Below are 12392 nucleotides of genomic sequence, written 5' to 3' on the forward strand. Positions count from 1 at the left end.
AATTTTACAGTTTTACCCCTGGGAGATAAATTACCGAAATACCCTAAAATTGACCTAAATGCATGTTTGACTGTTGTTATTTACTGCATGCCATGTTGTTATTATCTGATGCATGGGATTGAGATATTGACGGAGGAAGTACTGAAAGTGGCTTGTCCACGATGGAGGCTTTGCCTCAATTTATCGTTAATCGAGCGCAAGGTCGCAATCTGTGGAGTGTTAAATTTGGGTGGGTTGAGCTATTCCCCACATGGAGTGTATGGCTGGTACGGGTGAAGTGTAGTGGTTGGTGGGTTGAGTAGTCTCCCAAATGGGCTTGCATATGTTTACCGATGTTGCATGTATTTTGAAATGGGTCTATGGGCCATATCATTATCTGAATAAGGGCTACGGCCCGCTTTATTGTAATCTGAAAAGGGCTCGCCCAAGACCATCATTACCCAAATGGGCTTGCATATGTTTACCGATATTGCGTGTATTTTGAAATGGGCCTATGGGCCATACTATTATCTGAATAAGGGCTAAGGCCCGCTTTATTGTAATCTGAAAGGGCTCGCCCAAGACCATTGTTACTGAATGGGCTTAGGCCCAATAGGCTTGAACCGACTTGGGCTTTGAATGGGTTTTCCTTACACATTGAGTTTCCCCAAACTCACCCTTTTATTTTCATCAACGCAGAAATCCCCAACCATAGTGGGCTTGGAGTCGTGAGGGAATTGAGTGGCCACCCGTTCGAAAGTTTGATTTTCTTCCGTGAACTGGACATCCTTTTAATTACGTTTGAGGTTTTGGGCTTTTAAATGTAATAAGGCCGCTTATTTATTTTTGATGGTTTTTATATGTTTTATTAAGATAGATAATATTTATTTTAACTGTTGAAATTGGATAGCTTTAGGGCGCGTTTTCAAAAACAACAGTTGATTTCAAAATAACACGACAACAAGCAAAGCTTCCGCAATGAAAGTATTTTCCAAAATTAATCACTTTTCCTAAAAATGACTTAATCAAATCGGTTTCCTAGAAATATCCATGACGTTAAGGTGTGGCAATGGCGGTATGCATGTCTAGGATTGGATCCGAAGGGAGCTTGGTACTTAAGCAGTCCGATGGACTCACCACCTCTTTTCCGGTTTCCTACCTGGTGCACAGCTTCCTTTCACTTTAACCCTTAATGAATTAATCTTTTGAACATCAAGTACGATTTTCTGGACTTAGAATGGAATTTTTTTTTTTTACGTTTTGATGTGGCATGCCGGATCCGGCCATAACTTCTGGGCCGGGTTTGGGGTGCTACAATATAACAATAATATGTGAAACAATATGGAAACCAAAAACGACACATAATATGCAAAACAATATGAAAACTAAGAATCAATGTGATATAAACAATTTAAAGACTATTAAATATATGAAAGTTTACAAATGAACAACACATGCTAGGGTTTGAAATAGTTTACATACAAAAAATAAGAACATAATATATAAATGATTATTAAAATAAATATTATGAAAGAAAATGTTGGAAGTAAATAATGTACAAAATATTTAAAAAGAAAACAAGACATGGCTATTTAAAGTTGATAATATACATACAAATGCAAAAAAACATAATTTAATGTAAATAATATATACAATGATAATATACGAAAGAGTTTTAATGATAGAATATGTTTTATAGAATAAACTATATACATAATAAGTTTGAAAGGAAATACGATATATATGAATAAATTTAAAAGAAAATATAGCCATAAAACAACATGAAATCAATAATTTATATTGAACAAGACTAGTTTTATCATAAGCAATATGTATAAGATTAAACAATTAAACAAAAAATCAAATGAAAGTAAAAAAACCAAGTTGAAATAAAGTAAAACTATTAAACTAATTCAAAATATATACAAAAAATAAAAAATGAATGTTAAGTGAGTTTTAAAAAAATGAATGGTGCAAAATTAAAAAAAAAACCTCAATTAAAATCAAATTAAACTAAAAGGGACTAAAGCGCAATGCTTACGAATGCCCAGGGATCAAAATTGGAAATGTTCCAGCTCCCAAAACACTGCATTTGAGCACGGACCAAATTGAATATATGCGCGACTTATAGAGATTAATTAAAAAACAAAGAAAAACAAACAAAGCCCAATTGAATAACCACTCGAAAGGGAGGGATCAACTGCGCAAATGTTCCCTTTAAGCAGAACGCGCGGATCCTCCTGGGTAACCGGATCGGGTCGGGTCGGGCATGGTCTATACGGCATCGTTTTGAAGCCATTGAAACAGGCTTAAAACGGCACCGCTTTTGCTCCTTTATAAAAGCTAAAACCAAGCCAAACTCAGCCGAATCAACCCTAGCCCCCTTCCTTCTCATTTGGAAAACCCTAAATCCCTTCTTTCAAACACTGATTTACCTCCATAAGCGGCAACCAGTGCACTCAAGCTTTAGAAGGATGGCTTTTCAGCCTTGAGATCCCTTTTCGGCTTCGATTTCAACGAAGCAAAAGGAAACCCATGGCATATTCACAAGGTAAGACTTTCTCTTTTCTGTTTTTGAATGCAATAATGAAAGACCCAAAGGAAAAAAACTGAAAGAAAATTCAAAAATTTCAAGAAACTTGAACTAGAATTCACCTTTAAATTTTGGTCGAGTTTTTTTGTATTTCAGTATGCGTAAAAAAAATTACAATGAAAAAGTTCTTGGCTTTATAGTCGAAATTCGAAAATAAAAATACAAATTTTATTTTCCTTCATATTTGTTGTTGTTCTCTTGTCTGTTTGCAAGTACGTGGTGTGCATGGCGTGTGTACAGAGCATATGGAGGCCGTACGGTGGTGGTACAGGAGGCTGTGGGTTGCGGCGCGAAAGCTGTAGCTAGGGTTTCTGAAAGTTTAGCATTTTGGGCCTCTGAGTCTAGGGTTTTAGCTAGGTATTGGGCCTTAGGTTAGGATTTGGGTTATGTTTTTGTAATTGGGCCCCTGTGGTTTTGTAATGGACTTGGACTGCTGATTTGGATTTAATTTTATTATAATTTGTTTTTTGGTTTTTGTTTTGTATCTGTATGGGCCCGGGCAGATTTGGGCATGTACAGTAATACTTTCATTTTTTCTTGCACTTTTAGTAATTTTATTTAGGTTAATTAGATACTTTATTCACATTTAATTATTTCTTTCACCAACTTGCTATTTGATAATTTCACAAACATAGCCTTACATATACATTTCCTGTGGAGATGATACTCTTTACTCAAAACTTTGTTACTTGTTGACGACTGTGTATCCTTGCATATCATTTGAATATCTCGCAAACAATAATACAAGTATCATCAAAAGGTGATGGCTACCTTGAAATCAAGTAATAAAGGTTACACTAATGAAGCTAATATACATTGTCAGGTTAAGGAGTTTGAAGAGGGAGACTAGGTTCTTATACATTTGAGGCGAGAAAGGTTTCCAAAGGGTACTTAACACAAGCTTAAGTCAAAGAAGTTAAGGACATGTAAGGTGTTGAATAAAATAAGTTCTAATGTTTATGTGATTGAGCTACCAACAGATTTTCATCTCAACCTAGTTTTTAATGTTTCTGATTTGTACTCCTTAGAGGGTTTTGATGGAAATGCTTCTAAAATTTCAAACCAAGTGCACCAAATTCCTAATGCTAAGTTGGAGGTTTTCAAAGATATATCGGATGTTAAAGAAGTAAGGTATATAAAGGTAACAAATATATAAGACTTTTGGTGAAATGGTTAGGCAAACCGGCTAGTGAAAGTACTTGTATTGTGGAAGAAGAGTTGTACAGGATTGATCTAGAGGTTTATACTGAAGTTGTAAATGTCTTTTCATTAAAGTCAAGTTTTCCAAGCCATGGAGAATTATGCGAAAGCTTAAAATTAAAAATATATTACTATTATTTTAGTTTATTTTATTTAGTTTAAGGTATTATATATGTTTTTTACAACTAGGATTATTATTACTTGGGGGTTAAGTTTAAAATTATTAATTTAAATTGATTTGCAAGGAAGAGTAAAACTTTATTTCAAGGAAATCTCTTATATATATTCTCTAACAAAATTTAAAGTACTAGGCTTTGATTATTATTATTATTATTATTATTATTATTATTATTATTATTATTATTATTATTATTATTATTATTATTATTATTATTATTATTATTATTATTTCTTTGAATTTAATAAAGAAACGTAGGGTTTTCTATAACCCTAAGTTCTCTAAAGTTTCATCTTCTTTCTTACTAAATTGCTCAGCCCTAATTTCTTCTTTTCTTATTTTTTTTTCACCTCACTACGTCATTTAGTGTAGTAATTGTTCTAATGTTATCTTTTTAAAATGATTAAATGATGTTTTTCTTTGTTAAATTGTTACTTTTATAATTTGTTCAAAATGCCCGGTCAAACTAGTTGGAAATTCTTAAAATATAGTCGACATACCGTAAAGTGTAGGGATCCCCATCATTGATAATTGTTACAGCCTGATTTTGGGCTTAGTCAGAACAGTGGTTTCGGGACCACAAATTCGAGGTCAAGAAATTATTTAATTATTATTTTGGTGTTATAGCATGATTATGTCAGTGCATGAAAAATTTGGTGAAGTAATTTTAGCGTTTGTGAGCTTACTTACGAAAAAAGACTAAATCGCATAAAGGAAAAAAATTGTGATTTGCTAGCAAATAGTGTTAAATGGCCATGAATTAGAAATTAGGGGTATTTAAAGTGAAAATAGACCCTAGGATGGTGCTTGGCCGGCCATGAGACAAGGAAATTAAAATAGTCAAATGTTAGGTGAAGTTTGGTGACTTATTTGGCCAAAAAGAAAATAAAAGAAAAGAAAAATGGTATCATCCCTTTTTCATCTTCTTCACCAAAAAACACCAGCAAAATAGAGGTTTGAAAGCTTGAAAATTTCAGCAACTTGTACCCCTCACAAGTAAGTGATTTTGATGGTCTTTCTTGATTATTTTTGTACTTTTAGAACCCTTGTAGCATGAGTTTTCAAATGAGAGGACTATTTTGCAAAATGGTTAAAAATCTATGGTTTTACCATGAGAGTGTTCATGTTGTTTTCTGAAATTTTATGGAAGAAAATGAATCATGGTTGTGAAATAAACAACTTTTGTGAAGTAGTTTTCATGGAAACCCTAACTAAGGACCATTTTGCATAAGTTGTAAAATAGGTAATAAATGTGTGAAATAGTGAAAATTGTGGGCTTTTCCTAGTATAAAAAGTATTCGGCTAGGCTTGATTAATGAGAAAATGTGATAAAAATCGATTTTTGAGTTTAGGGGCAAATTGGTCATTTTGCCCAATTATAAATTGTTGAGTACCTAGATCGATAAAATTAAAATTGTGAATTCTTATTATTTTAGATCAAGAAATACAAAATCTGAACCTAAACCGGGGGAAGGCCAAGCAAGTAGATTAAATCGTCTAGTCGCCTACATTTTGTAATCCAAGGTAAGTTGTATGTTAATAATGCAACTATATTGCTATGATGTATGATTGAATTCATATTGCATGAACTGCTTGATTGTGATTATGAGAATGCATGTCGAGAAATTAATGTAGTAAAGACTTCCAGTTGAGCATTAGAATAGACTTGGATATTCGTACCATGACATTGGGTGGTATGTGAGCCAGTGTAAGACATGTCTGGGACATGCATCGGCCACATTATGAAAGCCAGAGTAAGACATGTCTGGGACATGCATTGGCCACATTATGAAAGCTAGTGTAAGACATGTCTGGGACATGCATCGGCCACGTTATGAAAGCCAGTGTAAGACATGTCTGGGACATGCATCGTCATTGAAACGAGAGCTAGTGTAAGACATGTCTGGGACATACATCAGCCTCGAGATATACAAGCTAGTGTAAGACCTGTCTAAGACATGGCATCAGCTTGTTGTTTGTAAGTTTAAGACCTGTCTGGGACATGGCATCGACACCGATAGATGAGAGCCAGTGTAAGACCTGTCTAGGACATGGCATCGGCCTCGATATATAAAAGTCAGTGTAAAACCTGTCTGGGACACGTCATCGACTTTAATGTAATAGCCCATGTAAGACTATGTCTGGGACATGACGTCGGCATCTTATCCCATGTTCGGGTTTATTGAGTATCCGGTAATATTCCAAATGATTCAACAAAATATTTATGATTTGTATCAAAATGAGAAAATTTATGACTATTTGGTGAGTGGTATAGTTACCTACTTGAAATGTATGAGATGTGGGCTCAATATATGCCATAGGATTTGTATTGGATGGTGATGAGTAAGTTGTACTTATGTCTATTTATTGTATTCATGGACAAACTATGAAATGTTATAAGCATATTGTTGTATGATAATTAGTTGATGTTTATTTTCATGTAACTTACTAAGCTTTATGCTTACCCTATTTTTCCTTCCATTTTCTTATAGTGCCACCAAAGTAGCTCGAGGATTATCGCCTACATCAGAGAAACCAGTCACACTATCATCTGAAGCACTTGGTATAGTCAATTCTTTTATTTTGATTATGGCATGTATAGGAACTTTTGTTTTGTTTTAGTGTCACACTGTTTTGGGGCCAAATGTGTTGGCTTGTTTTAGCATTTGACTCATTTTGTATAAGGCCATGAAAAATGGCTAATATTGAAAGTTGTTATATGAATATAAGAAGATCTTTCATGAATGAGAAAATTGTTGGTACGGTTGAGCTTGTGAATTTCAGTGTATGGATAGCAAAGTATATAAATTAGTCGCTTAAACATATGTAAAATATATATAGGTCTTAGTTATGGTTGCTTGATTGGGAAATCATGTTATGATAGACTTTAGTGTGATGGCTGATATTATATTGTGTTTCAGGGTGGCAAAAGGTTTGGTAGATAGCCTTATATTATCCACACGGGTAGACACATGGGCTTGTGTTTGGGCCGTGTGTGACGCAAGGTCAGCCCTATGAGCATGTTGTTCGACTGTATGTCCCCTGCATGTAAAATTTGCAAGTCAAAATGCATGGTAGTAAAAACATGGACAGAGGCACGACCGTGTGACTAAGCCGTGTGAAGGATACGGCCTCTGGCCACAGGCGTCTGCCTTGGTCGTATACCTCTATTTGGTTGCTAACGTCAGAAATAGAATGTCAAGGTTTTTAGACACGGGCTAAGACACAGGCGTGTCATGGCCGTGTGAGGGACACGGGCCATAGACACGTGCGTATGTCAGGCCTTGTGAAAACCTCTGTAGGTTCAAATTTAGAATTTAATTCACACGGGTTCGGACACAGGCATGTCCCCTTATGCTTAGGCCCTGTTAACTACACGGGCCATCAACACGACCATGTCATAGTGGCCACACAGGCGTATTGCCCTTCCACACGGGCGTGTGGCCTGTTTCAAAAATCATTCTTATATGGTTGGTTAAAGTACCCGAGTTGGTCTTGAATGGTTTCCAATGGATGTTTGGGGTCTCGTAAGTCCATGTTAAGGAATTTTAAACATAGTTCGAAAAAGTTTTAAATTTGAGCGAGTCTTGGTGACTCGAAAATGTGATATGTACGTGTTCAAGTTTAGTAACGCCTTGTAATCTGTCTCGGTGTAAGGCACGGGTGTGGGGTGTTACACTAATTATTCATTGTGCAGATTATCTTAAGCATCCAGGAGTTTTGTCATTGTTGCATTTTGCACATTTGGTATTTGATTGATCATTGATTAAGTCGTGTTTATCGCGCAAAGAAGTATAGACATTGTTGGTGCTTATGCCATTTTTCATTAACCATTTGGTGATTGGTTGGACACTCATGTGTCCGAATGTTTTTCTTTCTCATGTTACTTGCACAAAATGGTTAAATGAACTTGAACATTGAATCGAAATGCTATCATTATTTATTTAATGTCTTGATAATATTTCATTGTTATTTTAAATGTTATTTTGTGACTAATTTATGATTGTATTGTATTTTTGAAAATTTCTATCGAATGTGACTTTCACTCCAGAAATTATTTTATATATATTTATATCTTATTAGAATGATTTTATTTTAACTATACACATTAGTAGTCTAAAATGTATTGGATCACCACTAAGTGCAAAAATCTTAGTACTCAGGTTTTTAGTTCTGTGTGTAGGTAATAATTGGATCGAATTGTTCATGATTGAGTAGTATTGCCAAAAAGTCCTTGCAAATGTTAGTTTGTAAGGTTGTCTTTACTTTTTTTTAGCCTTGGCATGTACTTATGATTTGTTAATTGATCGATTTAAGTGCTTTGATTGTTATTTTGGAACTTATTGATTGTTTGATCAAGTTTTGTTAGATGATTTATTACTTGTGTCATAATTTCTTTTAAAAAAATTATGTTTTAATTTGTAATGAGTGAATCATTGATCTAGTTAGTTGTTTTGGCAACCACTATGACGCTCCGAATTTGACCAAGCTTCCGAGTCAGGTTTGGGGTGTTATAGTGATCTATTATTACTATGCACAAGTTAGTTGTTTTGAGCATTTTCTCTTCTTTTCTAGTGCCACTCTGTCTCAGTTTGCTTTTAACACTATGAAATTTGAACATTTATTGTTGTCTTCTCTTCTTAAACTATTGTTTTCTCTTATTAATGCTTGTTTAATTATATATTTGATCTTTTGAGAAGGCATTGGATTGATATGAGTTGTAAATTGGTTTAGTGCTTAATTTAGTTTTCTTGTTTGTAATATTCTCGACACCATTCCCATTTGAAGGGTGCAAATCAGTTTTAGTTTATGTTCATTATTGGTTACAATTGTTACTTGTATTCATCATGGTAACATCATCAACTACTTCACCAAACGCTAATTCTACACATGTCTAGCATTTGGTTGTTGTTGTTACTTTTACTCAGGGTAACATTATTAGCTACTACACCAAATATTAATTCTACACATGGTGGCAACATTCAACGAACCAATCATGTTCACTTGTTAATGTTTCTCAACATGACATGACAACCCTCCTTATACAAATGATGGTTCTCATTTTACTTTAGATATGAATTGTTCTAATTTTGGAATGGTTCTAAATTTGGTGCAAATATTGACTCTAGCATTGATCTTAACTTTGTATTCTATCATACGTTAAAATGTGTTGGTCATCCATTTGTTGTGTTTAGAGATTACTGGCCTAACAACTAAGTTTTTTAGACCTACTTTTCAAAATGGAAACATTTCTTGATTAGATCTAACAAGCTTCAAATACGCTAGTGGAATGTTAGTACCCTAGCAGCTTAGCTTCCGAAATGTTTTTTTTTTCCCTTGTATACACTTGTAATGGAAAGCTAAGTAGGCTAACAACCTAACTTCCAAGAAATATATTTTAAAAAAGAGAAAAGAAAGATGAGTGATTGATAGAAAGAAGGAACAACTTATGATGAATGATAACAAGTATGTTGAATGATAGAAGAAGAAGAAGAAGAAACATAGAGAATGTTATAAAACAAAGCTAGTTAGTGCACAGGTTAGGTAGTTAGCATTTAACTGGTAAGTTGTTGAAAGTTGTTCTACTATTAGTTTTTTGTTAAATCTAATTACCATTTGTAATTTTGGTTGTAAATGGTGAGTTGTAAGTAAGTATTTTCAATAATATATATTATAAAAAATCCCTAAAATTTGAATTCATGAAAATTTAAAATGAAAAACTCCAACATTAATCTTTAATAGAAACACCAAATCAAAATATCAAATTCAAAAAAAAACTTATGAATGAATCAATAAAAATATGGAATATGTCAATCTATTCTTACTTATTTGACATGAAAGGCTCAAATGACATTATTTAAAATTAATTTATCAAATGTAAAACTTAATTTATCAGGATTTATCATATCGGTCATCAAAATACATTAGATGCCAAAGCTATGTGAATTCATTAATATGTTGAAATTTTAGCCATATGGTATTAATATTTTAATTAGCATATAAGTTTAGATGATGAGATCTCAAAAGTTATTTTAGAACTTTGGCAGATCATAACTCTAATATTTAACTTTGGTATGTTAACTTTAATTTTAATTAGTTTGGCATCCATAAGAAATTATTTACTTGAGTATCTACACATATTCAACTCATTCTTTATTTGATAACTGAAACTCAATTGACCTTTATTATATTAGACCAAGTTTAATTTAAACTAGATTTTGTTATTATATTAGACCAAGTTTAATTTAAACTAGATATTATGTTTAACATAAGTTTTATTAGAATATAGTTCTAATTCTTATTTAATTTAATAATAATTAAAATATTTTTATAACTAATTAGATTTTTATTATTTTAATTAAATTTATTTAATATAATTATCATGGTTGTTTGAATTGAGTCAAACCAGTTGGTTGGACCGAGAACCAATTGAGGTATCGATCCAAAGAAAGGCATTAAATCGATTGACCTAAGAATTGATAGATTTGGTTGAACCGGTGGTTATACCAATTAAACTGAATTTTTTATTTTTTATAATATATATATATATTATTTTATGTTTTTTAATGATTTATTTTATCAAATTGGATGGACTGATCGAATTGGTCGAACCAAAACAACTGATAAACTAGTGGCCTGACTAGTTCGATCACCATTTTCATTTTAAAACCTTATTAATTATTGAAGATGACAAAATAAATAGAATAATAATAAATTGATAATTGGTAAAGTTATTCTTTTATTTAAAATTTATTTAATAACTAAATCTTAGTGTCTATTGTATTTTTCATCAAACTTTAGGTAAGTGCACATTATCAAAAAGGTAAGGGGAAGGGCGAGGGCAAGGGTAGAGTAAGGGTCGACAGGAGCCCTAGCCCCACCCTAAAATAGAATTATTTTTAGTTTTTTTATAATTTATGAAATTTTAATTTAGTATTAATAAGATTGTGCTTTGGCTTACAAAAATAATAAAAAAATTTATTTAGTCACTTAAAGTTACAACTATATAAGCTATTAAAATAATGAAATTATATTTTTGCTATTGCAAAATATATAATTTAATTCGACCCATAAAAAAAATTCTGACTTACCCTTGATAAGGTGTAACTAGATTTTTTATCAGTAGTCAAAAGGTTTTAATATATTAAAAACGGGAGGTGGTTGACGGGTTTTGCCATGGTAACAGGGGTGGCAGAAGTTTTCTAGATTGAAGCACGAGCGATTGTTGAAGGGTTGAAACTGGCTTGGTTGAAGGGATACAAACAGGTTGAGATTAATTGTGATGATGCAATGTTTATAGATGTTATCCGTAATGGTTTTGCATCAATTAGTAACATTACAGAAGTCCGTTTAATCCACGAATGGTGCAATAAGGATTGGAAAGTGAAGTTTAGGCATATCCTGCGAGGAAGTGACAAGGTAGCTTTGGAAAGTGAAGTTTAGGCATATCCTGCGAGGAAGTGACAAGGTAGCTTACTGTTTGGCAAATGCAGCAATAGGGAACCTTAACCAATTAATTCTCTTCACAGACCTACCTCAGTATGTTATACGGCTATTAGAGGAGGATGCTCATATTTTCTTACCAGAAGGGATCACTGTTTTTGTTCACTCCTAGTTACTAGGCGTGTTTTTTTTTACCAAAATATATATATTACTATTTAAGTGTTTGGTTAAGTTGGTGTTACGAATTAACTCGACAACAATTTAATTTTAGAAACTATTAAAAACTAAATTTTAAAATAAATAATAAATATAACAATAAATGTTTAATAATGTATATTTAAGCTTAAAAAGAAAACTTGAATTTAAATTTTAAAAATAACATAGTTGAAAAAACAACACAAACTGAGATTATCTTCTTCTTTTTTTCTTTTTAATTTTAATCACACCATTATGGTGACTTTAGTTGATACGAATAGGAAACATTTTCAACGCACTGGCGTCTACTTTCTCGCTGAAATATAAATACCGTGGAGTAAAAAGAAGTTGTTTCCCTTTTTATCCCTTATGGGTTATAAAAACTAATATGTTGTATAATATAAATACATGTTAGGATAAATTCTATAACTATATATGAATTATAGTTTAATGTGTAATTGTATATATGAATTTTAATTTGATTTAATTTTTATATATTATTAATACAATTATTGATATTTAATACAATTATTGATATAACATCATTTTATGTTATATATTATATACACAAAATAATTATATTTATCCAATATGATTATAAATTGATGTATTTATTTCTTTAAATGTGTATGATTAAATCAAAATTAAAATTTTAAGTATACATTTGAACCACAATTAGAGTTTCACATGTACAATTACATCAAATTAAAATTCATATATAATTTTAAGATTTATCTCAATTTATCATAAATAATAATTATGTAAATTTATTTTTATAATTTAATATATCGTAAATATATTTTT

Source organism: Gossypium arboreum, chromosome 12, assembly GCF_025698485.1.
Source record: "Gossypium arboreum isolate Shixiya-1 chromosome 12, ASM2569848v2, whole genome shotgun sequence".
Classification (NCBI taxonomy): Eukaryota; Viridiplantae; Streptophyta; class Magnoliopsida; order Malvales; family Malvaceae; genus Gossypium; species Gossypium arboreum.